Genomic DNA, 18,462 nt, shown 5'->3' with positions numbered 1-18,462 from the left:
TCCATGAGACATATTTAGGAGTCTGGTGCAGTTATGGCATAGTTAGACTGGGTGGAGAGTTCTTATGAAAGGGGGTGGGTGGGGTGGAATTGGCTGAAGCTCTTTGCCCCCCAAGGGTGGCTGGAGGACAGAGAGCCTGTCCCCATGCCCTGTCTCTGTCCCCAGGCCTCCACCTGGCCAGATCTTGGGTAACCAGGCCCCCTCCCGCCACCCAGCCACAGTACAGTGCCTGACAGTACATCCTCTGGTCTCTGTGGGGTAGATAGGTCGAGGAGATCAGGATCTTCATTTTTGTTGTTTTGATATCAATCTTGGCAATATTTTTTTTGGTTTCGTTTTGATTGAAGTATAGTTGATTTACAGTGTTGTGGTAGTTTCAAGTGTACAGCAAAGTGATTCATTTGTACATATATATATGTATTTTCAGATTCTTTTCCCTTATAGGTTATTACAAAACATTAAGTACAGTTCCCTGTGCTATGCGGTAGGTCCTTGTTGGTTATCTGTTATGATCCTGGTTTTTTTTTTTGGCTGTCCTGGGTCTTTGCTGTTACGTGAGTGCTTTCTCTGGTCGCAGAGTGGGGACTACTCTCTGGTTGCTGTGCTCTGGCTTCTCATTGCAGTGGTGAAACACAGGCTTTAGGATGCTTGGGCTTCAGTACTTGGAGCTCCTGGGCTCTAGGGTGTGGGCTCAGTAGTGGTGGTGCACAGGCTTAGTTGCTCCGGAACATGTGGAATCGTCCTGGACCAGGAATCGAACCTGTGTCCCCTGCACTGGCACGGGGATTCTGTACCACTGAGCCACCAGGGAATCACTGATCATCCTTTTTAATTGCTGAAAAGCGACAAGGACCTCGGAATTTAGGTCCCTAGGGAGTGGTGTGGGTGTAGGCTCCCCCAGAGCCCTCTAGCAGTTCCTGCCGAGTCTGCAGTGGTGGCCTTTGCTGTCGGGGTTGCCTGTGTCTCACAGGAAGAATACAGAGACACCCTGAGGAAGAGAGTCCTGGCTCTAGCACCCACAGAATCGGCATCATTTTGTTTTAGGCTGTCTGACCACCAGGGCTGATGTGTGTGTTAGTCAGGAGGACTGGTAAGAACTACTTTAAATCCCAGTTTCAATGACAAAAGAGTCCTTAGGAGTGAAAGCTTTGGGTGGCTGACCTTGGGTGTCCGCTCCCATTCAGGGTCTGGCTGTAGATGCCATGCAAACGCTGCCAGATGCTGCAGTCCATTAGCAAGTATGGATCTTTTCTCTCCTTTCAAAGGCACCTCAGTTCCCCCTGGGACCCCAAAGTCCATGAAGCTCATGGCATTTTAGTCAAGGACTTGCCTGCCAGGCCCATCTCTGTCATTGGCTGTGTGAATCTGCAAATACAGCTTAACCTGCCTGGGTTTTGGTTCCTCATCTGTAAAGCTGAGCTTGTGTTAGGACCTACTTCACAGTGTAAAATCAATTAGATAATGTACATCAGCCATGCAGCAGGGCACTGTGGGGGCTGTTAGGTATCAAGCATGTTTAATCTTTGACTAAATCAGAAGAAACTTCCTCTACACTGATAGAATGTAGTGAGGTTTTTGAAGTTTTTTGTTTGTTAGAATTTTGCATTGCAGATATCCCTTTCTTCCCCTTCCCCAAAATCACTGCTTTCCTTTTTGTTGTTGTTAACTAGTGTTGCAGAGATTTAAGTGGAGCAGAATGCCTTGGGTGGATGCAGAAAGAATACTCTTTGCTCCCATATCCTTTATATCCTTGGCTGTGGGCAGGTGGTAATGGGCTTCCCAGGTGGCGCTAGTGGTAAAGCACCCGCCTGCCAATGCAGGAGACGAAAGAGATGAGGGTTCGATCCCTGAGTGGGGAAGATCCCCTGGAGAAGGGCGTGGCAACCCACTCCAGTATTCTTGCCTGGGAAATCCCATGGACAGAGGAGCCCGGGGGGCTACAGTCCGTAGTCATAAAGAGTTGGACATGACTGAAGCGACTTAGCACACACACACTGGAGCGGTAACCAAGCTCCAGCAGCTCCCATAAATGGCGTCTATGGTCAACCAGTCTAGTCCTGACCTCTACTGCCCCGTCATTTGATGCTCGTCTTGTCCCTTCCTGCCAGTGATGCTGAGTCACTGCTACCGGCCTCCCTGCCTCAGCTTAGCACCAGTCTGGGCAGCTCCTGCCCAATTGCCATCACCTCCTCTGGACTGGCCCATCCTCCACTTGGCAGATCAGCCCCAGGCTGATCGCAGCTTCCTATGAGGAAAGTGGAGTTTCGACACTCAGTAGATGGGAAAGTGGGCGGAGGAAAGGGAGGTTCCATCCAGAGGCGAAAGAGCTGGCCTGACTGTAGTGGGGGAGGGACGTCCACACTGGAGGAGGGGTGTTAGTTGACTTGAGCCGAATTGATTCCTAAACCTGACGTTAAAACATTTTCTGAGGTTGTCACATCATCTCACAACAAAATTATTTAAACTAGACTTGAAAGTGGGTGACTACTGCCGTTGTAACCCCCTTTGATTAGGAAACCCACCACCCGTGATGGGGTGAAGCAGGTTTAAACCTGGCCCATGACATCAGCCACGGAGCAGTTCCTCCCCCGGGATCACCGCAAGGCGAGTGGTGGTTCCCAGAATTACCTGCCCAAACTCCAAGCAAATTCAAAGCCCTTGCCTCCAACCTGGAGATGCAGAGAAACACTTCATAATGTGCAGAGGAACAGCTGGTTGGGGGCCTGTGTTGAATTTCCTTCCCCTAGGGACCACCTGGCTGTCTTCTTGCCACTAACACCCACCTCCCTGATCAGGGGCCGAGCCAGTGGAGGAATGTGGGCTGGGATGTAGAGAGACCCTGCTAGGGTAAGCGGGCAGCTGTGGTAGATTTTTAGCAGGGGAGAAGGGAGGACGGACCCAGAGTAATATTTCAGACCGAGCCTGCACCTTGGGGCCTGATATGTCTCCAGAAACCCCACCACCACCTTGGCCCCCACACTGAGGACTGTCCCATCCCCTCAAAAGCCATTTAACCCCAGAATACTTCAGAAACTTCCCTTCATGCCACTCCTCAGCCACATCCTCCTACACCAAATTAAAAAAAAAAAAGGACAGCAAACCCTTCCCAGCCTCTCAGTCTCTCCTCTTTACTAGAGAATCACACCTTCTCCCAAACACTTCCAGAAATGCAAACTCGAGTGTGTACACACAGTGCTAATTATGTTCATTTATGTGAATTGTTTCCATTTAAGCCTAATTACTGTACTAGAGGCTAGCACTTATCCTTAAATATGTGTCAAATTAACTTTGTTAGAAGGCGTGCTGAAGGCGGTGGAGAAATAGAAAGAACATTGTTTGGGATCCAGACGGTCCTTGTTTTACCCTCCATTTCCTCGGTGCTTTGGGGCAAGAATTTAACATCTCTCAACTCACTTTCTTGGAATAAAAACATTCCCGTCCTGCCTGCCTCGCAGAGGATGGCATGGTTCACACATACTCCGTGATCCACCCCATGTTCAAGGCTATGTGCCACAGCGGGCAAGACAGACCATTGCTGCCCACGTGGACTTTACGGTCCAGCCAGGGCAACAGAGGTGAATAAGTAATGCACCAATAGCAAACATTTGTTGAGTGCTTACTGCATGCCAGATGCTGTGCGAAGCACTTTTCAAAGATTACCTTATTTAATCCTTACAGCAAGGCTGTGAGGAAGCTACTATTGTACCCATTTTACGTATGGGGAAACTGAGGCTTAGCAGGGTTTACCTCCCTGGCACAAGTGTGGTTATGGCTTGAGTGCAGGTAGCATGACTCAGTCTGCAGCTGTGATCACTCTGCTGCTTCCCCCACCCCCACAATGTGGGAAAGACTGCAGGGCATCAGAACCCAGATGGTGTGAAGGCACTTTTAAGATCCATGATCCACCACCTTAGTCCTCTTCTCGCAATCAGAAGTCCCAGGTCCCGTCCACACCCAAGGGGAGAAGATGGCGTTAGGGCCTGAGCACCAGGAAGCCACCCTCATGGGCCCTGAGGGATCTGTCCACCACCATTTCTTTTTTTTTTAAAAAGTACATATTTTATTTATTTGGCTGCCCCAGGTCTTTGTTGGGGCATGTGGGATCTTTAGCTGCAGGATGTGGAAACTAGTTTCCCAACCAGGGACTGAACTGAAGCCCCCTGCGTTGGGAACTTGGAGTCTTAGCTACTGGACCACCAGGGAAGTCCCCCACAACCATTTCTAATTCTATTTGTGGGCCTTTTGTCCTCATAGTTTCTTGTCATGCCAGCTATTTACAATTTTTTTTAAGTTAGGACACTAGCAGCATTTCTGACATTTTTTCCTGATCCCCCTGGATTTTGAGGACCTGCCCTCTGGGCCATTCATATCGTCATGGCTGTTTCCATGGTTAAATGGTCCCAGGAATTTTCTGAAAGAGAAATGGAGCCGCGGGAGTTTGAGGCAGAGTCAGCAGAGAGAAGGGCCAAGCCCAGGGAGGAATTCAGACATTTAATCAAAATCTGAAGTTCACCCATCTCTTCTTGTTCCTTTATCCATCCATTTATGTGTCCCTGATCCTGGCTCGCTTGGTGAGCCCCTTCTGGGTCATGTGCTCAGCTCTTCACCAGTCCCCTCGCTGAATCCAGGGCAGAGTTAACAAGAGGAGAGGGTGGGATGCCCTCTGCCTGGGAACGTGGGCGGGGGGACCAGCCTGGAGTTCACTGTGGGGACAGGCGGACAAAGGGAACAGTATGTTTCTTAAAGCAGAATAAATACCATTTTACCTTCTGTTAGCCAGATCATCACTCTGAAGATGCAAGGCTGTGCTGTGTAGTATGGAATCATGGCCTGAAGGCCCCAGCCTCAGGGCTCCTGGCTCTTTTATTTTTTATTCATTTTTTAAATTAGAGTATAATTGTTTTACAAAGTTGCATTAGTTTCTGCTGTAGAGCAAAGTGAATCAGCTATATGTGTACTCATATCCCCTCCCTCTTGAACCTCTCTTTCACCCCCACCCCTTCCCACCCCTCTAGGTCTTCACCGAGCCCGGAGCCGTGCTCCCTGTGCTCTTTTTAAGTGTTGGTGAGTGTGTCTTGGAGCATCTCCACTTCTTCTGCTCTGCACCCCTCATTTGTCTCTGCTTGGTGTCGCCAGTGAATCCAATTTCAGCAAACCTTTTCCTGCCGTCTGAGTGGCTGCTTCTAAATTACTGTGGGGCACGAAACCCCCCTATATCTGATTACATTGTGTGTAAAGTGTTAGTCACTCAGGTATCCGACTCTTTGTGACCCCATGGACTGTAGCCTGCCAGGCCCCTCTGTCCATGGAATTCCCCAGGCAAGAATACTGGAGTGGGTTGCCATTCCCTTCTCCAGGGGATCTTCCCAACGCAGGGATCAAACCCGAGTCTCCCGCATTGTAGGCAGATTAAAGAATGAGCTAATAAGTGGATCTCAAGGACAATCCTGCCCCCACCCCAAAATCAGAAAAAGGGCGTGGGTGTCATTTGAAAACAAAACTTTGATTCACTGCTTTCATTTAATATTAGTCATATCACTTACTTGATTTTGAATTTCAGCTAGCTGTAAAGTTGGGGTAACTAGGTTTATCCAAAGAAAGTATTGATTAACAGAAAGTGCACAGTATTGGGGGTGACAGTACATCCTGAGGAAGGGCAGGAGTTCAGGCTGCTCGGGGGCCTCTTCTCGACCACAAGCCCTGGCCCCCTCCCTCTTCCTGTTGCAGTGAGTTCACTGATGACCCCAGGGACATATGAGTGTCCTGTGGCTGCTGTAACGAATGACCACAAACTGGATGGCTTAAAACAACAGCAATATATTCTCTCACAGTCCCGGGGGCGTTTCTGGATGCCTGAGGTCTGCTCTGAGCACTCAGCTAAGTGGACCACCCCAGCCTCCCACCCGCTACCTCTGACCCGTCTGGGTCAGTGCACCTGCCTGGGCTGACTGAGTGGTTCCTTTGGGCTGCAGCATTCCTGGTTTCAGGCACCAAACTAACAAACTTCTGAAGAGTCCAAATCACCGTTAACTTGCTGATTAGGTGCGCTCAGAGGCTCTAACGTGTAAACAATTCCTTACACTTAAAGTTCTTGAAACACTTTCCCATCTCCTGCGTCACCTGTGTCGTGCCTCCTCATGTACAGCCAATGCACCTGCAGCCCAGCCTGGTCGTTAACAAGTGGAGCATGCAAACTCTGACTCTGAGAGCAGGCTGAGGGTGCTGATGGATGATGCTTGGGGTGGGTGCGGGAGCCTACAGCCAGGGCAGGTACCATGCCTCCCCCAGGAGAGGAGGGCTGACTGAGACTTGAAGGACTTTAAAGTCGTTTGATGAAGCTGGAAAGAGGGTGCCCAAGACAGAGAGGCTGGCCAGTAAGGCACAGAGGCAGGAGAGCCTGCAGAAGGGTGAGCAGAAGGTTCTGGTGTGTAATCTCAGGGAACTCTTCCCCCTCCTTGCCACCAAGACCCAGTCTCCTTGAGAGAGCTGGTTTGTGGCTGAAATTTACAAATTAGAGCTTCATTCTTTTGGCTTAAGCCAAACAGCAAATTTATTCTATACTCAGATGCGAAATCCCCTGAATGGGCTGAGTTTCCTGTCCAGCCAGCCAGTTTGCCTGTCAGCATGTCTGATTCTTCTAACGACAGGGTTATTAACTCAGGGATCAGGGATCAGGCATGGTTTGGGGGCATAGGTGAAAAGTGAGCCATTAATATGTGGGGACAAGAGCAAAGTGGATGGACTGGGGTCCACAAACATCCCTCCTTTATAATTCCTATTTGGCCAGCCTTGAGCTAATCCTTGGCTTCCCTAGTGGCTCAAAGAGTAAAGAATCTGCCTGTAATGTGGGAGACCTGGATTTGATCCTGGGTTGGGAGGAGGACATGGCAACCCACTCCAGTATTCTTGCCTGGAGAATCCCCATGGACAGAGGAGCCTGGCAGGCTACAGTCCATTGGGTCACAAAGAGTCAGACACAACTGAGTGGCTAAGTACAGCACAGCACAGAGCTAACCCTGGGTTGGGAAGATCCCCTGGAGTAGGAAATGGAAACCCACTCCAGTATTCCTGTCTGGGACATCCTGTGGACAGAGGAGCCTGTCCATGGGGTTGCAAAGAGTCAGACACACTGAGCAAACACAGGTGGTGTGGTGGGTGAGCTGTCTGACCATGTTGGTTCACTGAGTTCTCCTGCCCGGCCTCATAAACAACCTCGATCCTGAGCCTTCTCTTTGGGCGCGGGGGTGGGGGGCAAGGAGTAGGTTCCTCCATTAATTTACTGCGCAGAGCAGTGAATTAATGTCTGCTTGGCTTCTGTATCTCTTCCACTCTCCCCACTGAAACCCAGACCCCCAGTTAACTTCCAGAGTCCAGATCCCAGACTGGGTCTTCAGGGAGCTGCTCCCTCCTTATGGAAACCAATAGGGCAGCATTGCTATAGCATCGGAGTGACTTTTCCTTTTAACCCACTGGGAATACTGGTGCTGTTTACCTTCGCACCTGTATATTCTTTTTTTTAGTTTTTAAAATAATTTTATTATTGAGGTACAGTTGGTGTACAATATTATGTTAGTTTCTGATATACAATATAGTGATTCAGAATTCTTATATATTATACTCCATTTAAAGTTATTATAAAATACTGATTATATTCCCTGTGCTGTATAATATATCTCTGTAACTTTTTTACATAGTAATTTGTAACTCTTAGTCCCCTCCCCCATCTTGCCCCCTCCCCCTTCTTTCTCCCCAATGTTAACCACTAATTTATATCTGTGAGTCTGCTTCTTTTTTGTTATATTCATTTGCTTATTTTTTAGATTCCACATGTAAATGATGACATACAATATTTGTCTTTCTCAGTCTGACTTCCTTCACCAAGCATAATTCCCCCTAGGTCCATTTGTGTTGTTGCAAAATGGGAAAAATTGCATTCTTTCTTATGGCTGAGTAGTATTCCGTTATATGTTTATACACCACATCTTCTTTATCTGTTCATCTGTTGATGGACTTTTGGGTTGCTTCCGTATCCTGGCTATTGCAAATAATGCTGCTAGGAACATTGGGGCGCATGTATTTTTTTGAATTAGTGTTTTTCGGTTTGGGGTATATATACCCAGGAGTGGACTTGCTTGATCTTATGATAGTTTTATTTCTATCTCTTTTGAGGAAGCTTCATACTGTTTTCCATAATAGCTGCACCAGTTTGCATTCTCACCAACAGTGTGCAAGAGTTCCTTTTTCTCCACATCCTCATCAATATTTGTTATCTGTGATCTTTTTGATAGCCATTCTGACAGGTATGAGGTGGTATCTCTCGCCTGTGGTTTTGATTTGTATTTCTCTGATGACAGAGATGTGGGGCATCTTTTCATGTGCCTGTTGACCATCTGTGTGTCTTCAGAAAAGTTATCTATTCATGTCTTCTGCCCATTTTTAATTGTATGTGTTTTTTTTTTAGCTAAATGAGCTATTTATATAGTTTGGCCATTAACTCCTTATTGGTTATATCAGTTGCAAACATTTTCTCCCATTCAGTAGGCTGTCTTCATTTTGTCGGCGGTTTGCTGTGCAGGCGCTTTCACCCCCAGAACTGGGGGTTGGAGAGTAGTGAGGGGCTGAACGGTGGTGACAGTGCTGGCTCCAGACCAGAAACTGATTGGACCTGGAAAAACCAGATCTCGGGTTCCGTGGGTCTGAAGTGGGGTGCATGAAGGTCAAAATGGCATTTCAGGGAGTCTGGGCCTTGTTCCAGTTGCGAGCAGACTGGGTGGGGAGAGACACTGAGCTTAGAGGTGTGAGGGGGGCAGGGGTGGAATGGGGTGTGGGAGACACATTTTAACCGAGCACAGCTTTCCTCCACATTGTGGACCTCGGGGTGAGCAATGGATCCAGAGCCTCGTCTTGGTCTGAAAGACCACCATGGTGACAGTCAACTGCTCAGGGAGTGTCGCAGGAGACGTGGGGTGTCGTGTCCTCAGCCTCCTTCTCACCCAGGTTGCTGACCTGGCTGGGCCGTCTTTGTTCCCTGCAGTTGTCAGAAGGGAGCTGCCCTCGCTCACTGCCTCTGCCCTTTCTCTGTGGTCTTCGCAGAGTCTCACCAGGGCAGCTCTCTGGGATCTGGCGCCCGGGGTCCAGAGTCCCTGCAAGACGGCCGTGCAGAGAGCCCTGAGCAGGCAAAGTGTGTTCCCACAAAAGAGGGCCTGGACGCCAGATATTCAGCTCTCAATCATCTTTTTTCATGTTCTTTTAAAATTATAAAATTAATAGTAATGATCATAAAATGTCAAACAGTTCAGGAACTTCCCTGACGGGGTCCAGTGGTTAAGACTTCGCCTGCCAATGCAGGGGGCACAGGTTTGATCCCTGGTCTGGGAGCTAAGATCCCACGTGCCTCCTAGCCAAAAAACTGAAACACAGAAGTGATAATTGTAACAGATTCAATAAAGAGTTTAAAAATGGTCCACCTCAAAATAATTTTTTAAAAAACCATTTAAAAAAAAACAGTCAAGCAGTTCTGAGGTAGATGAAGTTAGTAGGTTGGGCCCCCTACTCCCTGAAGGCAGCCACTGTCAGCCTGGGCTTGGTCCTTCACGCCCACCCAGCCCTCAGGGTGATTTCCATTGACTGTTGGCTGAGCATCGCGGTAGAAAAACCTCCAGGAGTGTGATGAGCCTCTGTCTCTGCTGGACTCATATCCAGACCCTCGATTGCGGGGTCTGCCGCTCAGAGCCAGGGTCACCCCCAGATGCCGGGTGATCAGCCCAGCTCCAGTCTCTGGGGGCTCACCATGTGACTGGTAACTACTACTCAGGTACTCCCAACCCTCAGCCTATCTGCAGAGGCAGAGGATGGAGTCTGGCTGGACTCAGCTCAGGGTGAGGGGCTCGAGCTTCTCAGCTCCCAGCTTCCCTCGGTCCCCTGCCTTCCTGTGAGGTCCCCATCCCTCTGCACCCTTGGACATGTGGCTCCTGGGTATCCCACTGGCCAGGCAGGTCAGGAACGCAGAAAGACTGCTTTAATGGGCAGGGCTCTTATTTATTTGGGCGTGACAAAGTATGTGAAAGGTCGTTGATGCCCGAGAAGCACCTGTCACCGGTGAGGTTGTGTGCTGTGACCAGGAGGACTGCCACCACTCCCTCTCCATGGCTTCACTGGGAGGTCTCTGCAGCTGCACAGTAGGAGTCAGTTCTGAGGATGGGGACCCTTGGGGTGGGGCAGCCAGGCAGCTCGCTGGGGTCTGTACGTAGAGCTGCCTGCAAAGATACTGATCCGTGATCACCTAGCCTAGCAGGTAGCAGGTGGCCCTCTGGGCTGGGGACATGTCCAGTGATTAAAGGTGACCGTTTGTCCAGGACTTTTAAAGAAGAGAGGGAAGTCTTTTTTGTGGTATTAGAACTGTTTCCCAGTCCCAGCATTGTTGATATTTGGGGCGGTTCATTCTCTGCTGTGGGTCTGTCCTGTGCAGTGAGATGGCATCAGTTTGCCTGGCCTGTACCCACTCATTACCAGTAGCATCTCCACCTCTGCTTGTGACCACCAAAAAGGTCTCCAGACATTGCCAGATGTCCCCCGGGGGACAGATTCACCCCTACTGAGAGCCCCTGGACTCGAGAACTCAGATTGGGCTTCCAGCGATCACTGCCTTGGCATCATGAGCGGCTTCTCACTCGGGTGCAGTTTTCTTTGTTCCTTTTCCAAAAGGCTGACCTCATCGAGCTCATTTGTTTGTTTCGTTGACTCACCCAGCTCTAACCACAAGAGCCTTCCTATGTTGGGGGATCCCAAATGACTTATCATGGGACTCTGTACGTAAATCTAAAAGATTCTCGTCTGCTAAATTGGAGGCAGACACTTCTCTTTTAGCTCTGCTTCTGAAGTCCTTGCCTTCAGCATTCAAGGACATGCGGGGCTCCTGCTGAAGATTTTACTGTGAGTACCCTTGCAGTTCAGTTTTCTGAAATCACCAAGCATTTTTCTCCCATTCATTTGGGCCTTAGCCCAGTGACTAGCAGATGATCTAAGGGCCAGAGCGGTCTGGAGTTGGCCAGTGCTTGGGGGATTTTCTTAAGGCTTCTGACCTAGGACTGGCTGGGGAGGAAGGCAGAGGAGGAGTCAGGAGGGGGAGAGGGAGGACGAGGAGGAAGAAGGAGGAAGGAGAGACAGGTTCCAGGTGGACCCACCCACCCAGAGTCACACCCCACTGCTGTGCATCAGGACCCTTGGGCAAGGCCTGGCCTGTTGGGGGCTCCTCTTGAGGCCCTGAGAAAGCTACTGCCTTTGAGGTGGGGCTGCACAAAGCTCAATGTAGCCCTGAGGACTGATGCAATCCTGAGGTCAGAGACCACGCCTTCTACCCACTTGGTAAGCAAGGCTGTAACCCCGAGGAAAAAGGCTGGGTTGTGACTGGTCCTCTCTTTGGGCTCCTTTTCCTGCCTCACTGACTGCTTAGGGAAATGGGTCCTGGTTTCCAAGTGGGGGCTTTAGATCTTAACACCTGCCTTGCACTTGAAAACTCTAGTTATCGGAAGATCTCGTGTGCCCACAGCTCTCCTCTCGGGCATTGGTGCTTCTGTTCTGCTGTGGCTCCCCGAGGCTTGGCTCGATTGGCTACCTCCGAAGCACACAACTGAACTTGAACAGCAGTTGGGATGCCCAGGCCCACCCCTCTGGCGCCACCTGTGACCTCACATTCAGCCTGTGCAGAGAGCTCCATGCTTGCTATTGACTTGGGCTGGACTGGCCAGAGAACAGAAGGGACCAGAAACTAGATCTGGCTGCCAAGAGCTCTTCATCCTGGATGGCAGGACGCTAGCCGGCTGCACCAGATGCCACCAGCCCCGCCAACTTGTGCCCATCCACCCCCGGTTAGCACATGAAGCCAGGACCTCCTCTCTCAAACCAGACAGTCAGTACTCCAGGTGCCCAGAGATGCTTCCTGAAGGGCTGGGACCAAGACAGGTGAGTGGGTTTGTGTGCACTCAGAGCGGAGTTTCAGGGGCACCCTTTATTACCTGGGGCTGTTCTCCCTGCCCTTACCTGTGCCAGCTCTGAGTTTTCCGGATTCCAGCCTCCGTGGTAGCCAATCTGTCAGCGGCTGCCTGAAAGCTACTTTCCCAGAATAGCCACCCAGAGGAAGAGAGCAGCCCTGGAATTTGACCCTGACGATCCCTGCAAAGGTCTTGCCCAGGCTCCTGGTCCCACCTGGCTCCACCTCTACCCATCACCGGGGCACTGTTGGCGGGTGTGGGGGCTGGGTTTTTCCTCTCTCCTCCTCCCTTCTTCCTCTCCCCTTTTGTCTTTTTCCCCACCAGCTGTAGATTTAGGATCCAGGTGACTCAGGAGGGATGTTCCAGTGCTTGAGAGGCTGGGCGGGTGGAGGGGGTAGGTCACACGGTGGGGGCAGAGAGGGGAGGGGACCCCGGGTGCCAGCACCTCTCCGCAGGTGAATGCACACCTAAGGCAGGGCCTGGGCACTGGCAGTGAGCCCAGGCCCAGAGGTGGAGGCGAGCCCGGCAGGTCGGACAGGTGGAGCAAGTCCAGTGGCTTCGGGGGCACAGCTGAGGGTCCCATCCTGGTCCTCCCTCAGCCCACAAACCAGGTAATCCATCTTTTTATCTTTTCTGCTGGTTTAGTTCACTGTCAACTTCAGGCAACACTTATGCCTTGGGGGAAAAGAAAGCCTTTGAGATTTTCAAGGGAAATCATAAGTTTCTTTGGAGAGTACTTGCCGTGTTCCTATGTAGGAAACTTGGCCTTGGCCTCAGAAAAGCACATCTGATTGTCTGGTCCTTGGTTCTGAAAAGCAAGTTTCTTACGGAGCCTAGATTGTTGTTGTTGCTGTTGTTCAGTCGCTCAGTCATGTCTGACTCTGCAACCCCATGGACTATTCTGTCCATGAGATTTCCCGACCCAGGGATAGAATCCGTGGTGGATTATTTACCTCTGAGCCACCACAGGAGCCCTTAAATCCTCCTTATGGAAAAGGAAAACAGCCCACCTAACCACAACAAAGCCTTCCTTCCACAGGCTCCTCATTCACAGTTACAAAAAAAAATATCTCTCGTTTGTGGACCTTGCCCTCCTGATTTGCCATTCAGCATCCAGGCTCCTTGGGCTTCCCAGGTGGCTCACAGGTAAAGAATCCGCCTGCCAATGCAGGATATGTGGGTTCAGTCCTTGGATTGGGAAGATCCCCTAGAGAAGGAAATGGCAACCCACTCCAGTATTCTTGCTTGGGAAATCTCGTGGACAGAGGAGCCTGGCGGGCTATAGTTCATGGGGTCACAAAGAGTTGGACACAGTTACTGACTAAACAACAACAAGTGGATTTGGGCTGAGCTGCCTCACGCCGAGTCTCAGCTCAGAAGCATGAAGGGTGCTGGGCTCCTTCCAAAACTCAAACTTACATTACAGCCCTTGGGCAGAGTTTTATTTTGAAATTGTTTGAAGTTTCACGTCACCTCTCCTGCTAAGGTGGACTAGACTTGTGAGAGCCAGTGTCCAGGTTTTCACCCACATTTTATTTAGCCCGGAAGTTGTCCCCTTAGTCTTTGGGGTGGGAGGGGGGAGTGGTTCTGGCTTGAGGGCAGGCAGGGAAAAGCACAGATCTGAAGAACAAAGCCAGGACTCTCAGCCGGAAATGGGGACTGATTTTGTCCTGTCTGGCATCATTAAACTTACGCATTGCTTCCTCTCTGCGTTCCATGCCCTCCTCTATCTGCCAACATCCGGGAACATCACCCAGGTGCTCAGAGCAGATGCCACGTTTGTCTCAAATTGCCCTTGCACTTTGCAGGGAGAGGACACAGAAGCTGCTTATGCTGTTGAACCTTTTGTAACATACACATTTTTTGTTAAGTGGTTTGCCCTTTTTTTTTTTCATTTTTAATTCCAAGGTAATTTGTGGTGTTCAAATTGCTTGGATTATGGGATATATCAGTTAGGATTCCTTCTTCTGTAAGTAGGAGAAAACACTACTCAAAATAACAAATGATCAGAACATTAAAATTTTTATAAAACATAAGTGCAGAGATAGAGGAGTTTTGTGATAGGTTATGTATCCAGGACTCAACAAGGTCAAGGAGTTAAGACTTTGTCCCTATTTCTGCTCTGCCATCCTCCACATACTGACTTGTGTCCCACCAGCTCACCTCCTGCCTAACTCTTCCTGGGGTCTCTTATTGTAAGTGAGGAAACTTTCCCAATGCCCCGTCCAGCCCCAGCCAATCAGTGGCAAGGAGGAGGGGGTTACTGTGATGGAGTTCTTGAGGCCCATGTGACCAGGAGAGGAGGGTAGATAAACTGCATCAAATCAGTCTATGAGTAGGTGGAGAGAGGGTGTGAATTTGGGGCCGTATTGCCACATCAAAAATTTATGTTTATTCAGATCTGTGACTGATTTGGGGGCAGTAACTCTTGCTCCTAAAACACATGTATTTTTTTCAATACGCAGTTCTTAATGCAAGAGCAATTTAGGTAATCATGGTATTCACTCTTAGCCTTTCACTTCCTAGGAGGCCCTCTTCCTTAAACATCTGGGCCAGTGGTTTTTAAGAGTTCGAGCTTTTCTCCTTTTAAAATATATATATTTATTTATTTATTTATTTATTTTTGACTGTGCTAGGTCTCCGTGGCTGCTTGGGCTCTTCTATAGCTGTGAGCAGGGGCTATTCTCTAGCTGCGGTATGTGGACTTCTCACTGTGGTAGCTTCTCTCGTTGTGGGGCACAGGCTCTGGGGCACAGGCTCAGTAGTTGTGGTGTGCAGGCCTAGTTGCTCCAAGGCATGTGGAATCTTCCCTGACCAGGGATCAAATCTGTCTCCTGCATTGGCAGGGCGATTCTTAACCACTGGACCACTAGGGAAATCCTTCCTCCCACTTTTGACATCACTTTGAAATGCAAGAGGACACTTATGGTTGGTATGAAATGTCTTGGATTCCTTGCAAAGCTTTGCAGAGGCGCGCATGATGCAAAGCCGTGACTCTTGGAGTACCTTGCTTGTGCCACCAGGCCGGGCTCTTACAAAGCACTTGTTCCTGTGGTTCAGCACTGCTCACAGTTATGATTTTGCACATCTGTGATTTCCTCCCCATATCTCTCTCTCTTACCAGGAGTCTCCCAAGACCTAGGACATCCTCCCCATTGAGTCTTCAGCACCCAGTGAAAGTTAATATGTTATGGGTTCATGAAGGGGACATTCATGCTTTCTGAAAGATGCACTGTGGAATTAGGAAGGTTTCCTGAGTGAATTTCCACATCTCCGTGGATGGAGAACGGGTCTTGCTTTCCCAGGAATGGTGACATTCAAGAGCCTTGTTCTCAGAATCCACTTTTTCTTTAATGCTTAAAATTTAAGTGCCAGGAACTTAAAACGCCCCTGGTGAAGATGACTTCTGGTTTTCTTGTATTCTGGTTCCCTGTATTTTCTTGTATTCCTGGTTCCCTGGGCCGGCAGCTCTAGCTCTATAGCAAGATGTATCGGGCTTGGGGCTCAGAAGGGCCCCTGTAAGAAAAGAAGGGCTTCCCAGGTGGCACTAGTGGCAAAGAACCCGCCTGCCAAGGCAGGAGATGTGGATTTGATCCTGGGGTTGGGAAGACCCCCTGGAGGAGGGGATGGCAACCCACTCCAGTATTCTTGCCTGGAGAATCCCATGGACAGAGGAGAGGAGCCTGGTGGGCTACAGTCCATAGGGGTCACAAAGAGCAGGATACGACTGAAGCGACTTAGCACACACGCAAGGAGAAGAGAAGCATCATCACAGCTCTGAGCGGAACTCCGGGCCTTTTGAACATCTTGTGTTAATGCAGCAGAAGCTTGCCTGGCAAGTGGACCAAAGCGTTTCAGTAGAAAGGAAAGTACACTGAAAAAGTATGTTCACATGGGTCGTGACTTTCCAGTAAAGTCTGATTCCGTGAAAGACTGCTAACTTGGTGTGTTTTGTAAATTTCATGGAATGCAGTCAGATTTGAGGCACTGACTGATTATTCACGCTAGCCTCCTGTCTCTGATGGGAAAGATTGTTCCTCAGGTCCTGGCCTCCTCTGTCTGGAAGATTGTCCTCTCCATCTGAAAGCCCTGACTGATCAGCTGTGGTGCCTGGGGTGGGGACGGGAGGAGGGGAGTGAGGCAGCCTCCCTAAGTAGACCTCTTCATCAAAGTTGCTGCCTAGGTTCAGAAAATGGGGTTCCGCATGGAAATCAGGGGGCGGGGCTGGCTTGGATACCCCCAGCCCCCCATCTTGCTTTTTGGAGCCATCTTTCTTTTGGAGGGTTGCTGCCCTGAGCTGCTTGTAGGGTCTTAGTGCCCCTCCAACCAGGAATCTAACCCAGACCTGAAATCTCTAATCCCAACTGCAGGACCACCACGGAAGTCATTGAGGCATCTTTTCTTCCAGACTGTTTCTGAGCCTGAGGGTGGGCTGGACCCGGATCTGACAGGCCCCTCGTCTCCATCCTTCCCACACCCTGTGACACCTGCTCTAGACCTGTGCCAGGGATGAAGACATGCCCTGTCCCCGTGAAATGCACAGCCCTCCCACCCTCAGTAGTGGCAGAGCCACACTTGGGACTGCAGCCGGAGAGTGCCCACACTGGCCAGGCATGCCACTGCCCCTTGGTCTGCACGTAGTCATCTTCACAGTGGGAAGCCTGCCTCTGCTTCCAGTTTCCAGGGTCCTCTGCCTGGGCCGGCCTAGGCTGGGAGTCAAGGGAAGGGGAGACTCAGACCCCTCTTGTCCCTGTGCTCACGGGAGGGTATGGTCGCTGCAGGAAGTGCCTTTGGCCCCTTCCCAGACCTGCTGGATCAGAAGCTCCACTGTAGGGCTGGGAATCTGCCCCTTTCCAAGCTCCCAGGCAACTCAGGAAAACCGATGCTTAAACACAGGAAAACTGGTGCTCTAACCTGATGAATGTGTTCTGCCAGGACTTACTTTTGGGGTAAAACTGGACGTATTTGGGGCATTTTCCCGCACTAAAAGATAACGCCTGGCTTGCTTTTATTTTACTGTTTTTAAATCTTCATTTCTTTGGCTGCACTGGGTCTTAGTTGCGGCACGCGGGGTCTTTGATCTTCACTGTAGCACGTGGCATCTTTGGTTGTGGCATGTGGGGTCTAATTCCCTGACCAGGGATCAAACCTGGGCCCCCTGCATTGGGAGCAAAGAGTCTTAGCCAGTGGACCACCAGAAGTCCCCTGCCTTGCTTTGTTAGAATACAGACGTGTTCACCTGTTTGGGGGCAGAAGACTGAGGTAAGCAGTCATTCCATCAGCCCCACTGGACATTTTGTAGCCAAGAAAGGATAAGCCTATGTGCCCTCCTCCTGCAGCGTGTGTGTAGGACACCCTCCCAGGGGCTTTCTCCTCTCGGGCAGAGAGATTCCTCTGGCTGGGGAGCTGCCTTCCTCTGTACCCCCTTGCCTGGAACACAGGTTTCTGGGACTTCCCTTGCTGGGGTAGAGAACACCTGCTGCATGTCCCCCCACACGCACTTTGGGTGGTCTGCATCCAAAGCCGTGAGTCATGCGATCTTCAGGCTGCCTCTCTGTGATGGTCAGTTTGAGGCGTCTGCATGAGCAGGCTGTGGGACCCAGGAACCCAGCCAGACCCTAGGTGCTGCTGTGACGTTTTGCAGGTGGGTCGTCATCCACCATCAGTTGACTCTGAGTGAAGATCATCCAGGAGAGTTGGTGGGCCTCATCTAGTCAGTTGAAGGCCTTAAGAGTCCAGCTGGGACCCAAGAGGAAGAAATTCTGTGGTTGGATGGCAGTGTCTGCTCTGGCCCAGGAGTCTCCAGCTTGCTAGGCTGCCCTGCAGACTTCAGCCTGGCCTAACAGCCCCTGTGAGCACATGAGCCCACTCCTTGACATAAATCTTCATCCGTATCTCCTTTGTCAGAACTCTGATGGATCCACTCTAGACCGTGCCTGGGATCTGGGAGCAGTCACTGCTGCTTTATTTTGTTGCTTGCTTTTTTTTTTTTGGCTGCCCTGGGTCTTTGTTGCAGGACAAGGACTTCTCTTATTGGAGCATTTGGGCTTAGCTGCCCCCCAAGTCATGTGGGATCTTAGTTCCCTGCCCCCGTGAATCAAACCCACATCCCCTGGGATGCAAGGTGGAGTCTCAACCACTGGGCCACCAGGGAAGTCCCCATGAATTTTAAACTATTGTCATTTTCTAACTTCTCATCCAGGGAAGCGCTGGCTTGTTTTTCCTCCTGATCAGTGTGGGTCGTGGGCCAGCCCTGCTGGGATCTTTGCGATCTCAGCTTTCTCCTCCATCCTCTTTCCTCCCCTCCCCATTTCTTTCTCTGCAGGTTTCAAGCAGAAGCGGGACAGGCCTGCCCTCTGTCATCGGCGGGGCCAGCTGTGAGTGTTTCTTTGGCAGTGTCTTAGCTGGTTGTTGTGAGTAATAATGCAGGAAGCAATCAGCAAGTATACTGCCCTAGAAGTGCTGCACGTTG

Source organism: Bos mutus, chromosome 16, assembly GCF_027580195.1.
Source record: "Bos mutus isolate GX-2022 chromosome 16, NWIPB_WYAK_1.1, whole genome shotgun sequence".
Lineage (NCBI taxonomy): Eukaryota > Metazoa > Chordata > Mammalia > Artiodactyla > Bovidae > Bos > Bos mutus.
The sequence above is the reverse complement of the archived record's forward strand: the minus strand, read 5'-3'. Positions refer to the sequence as shown.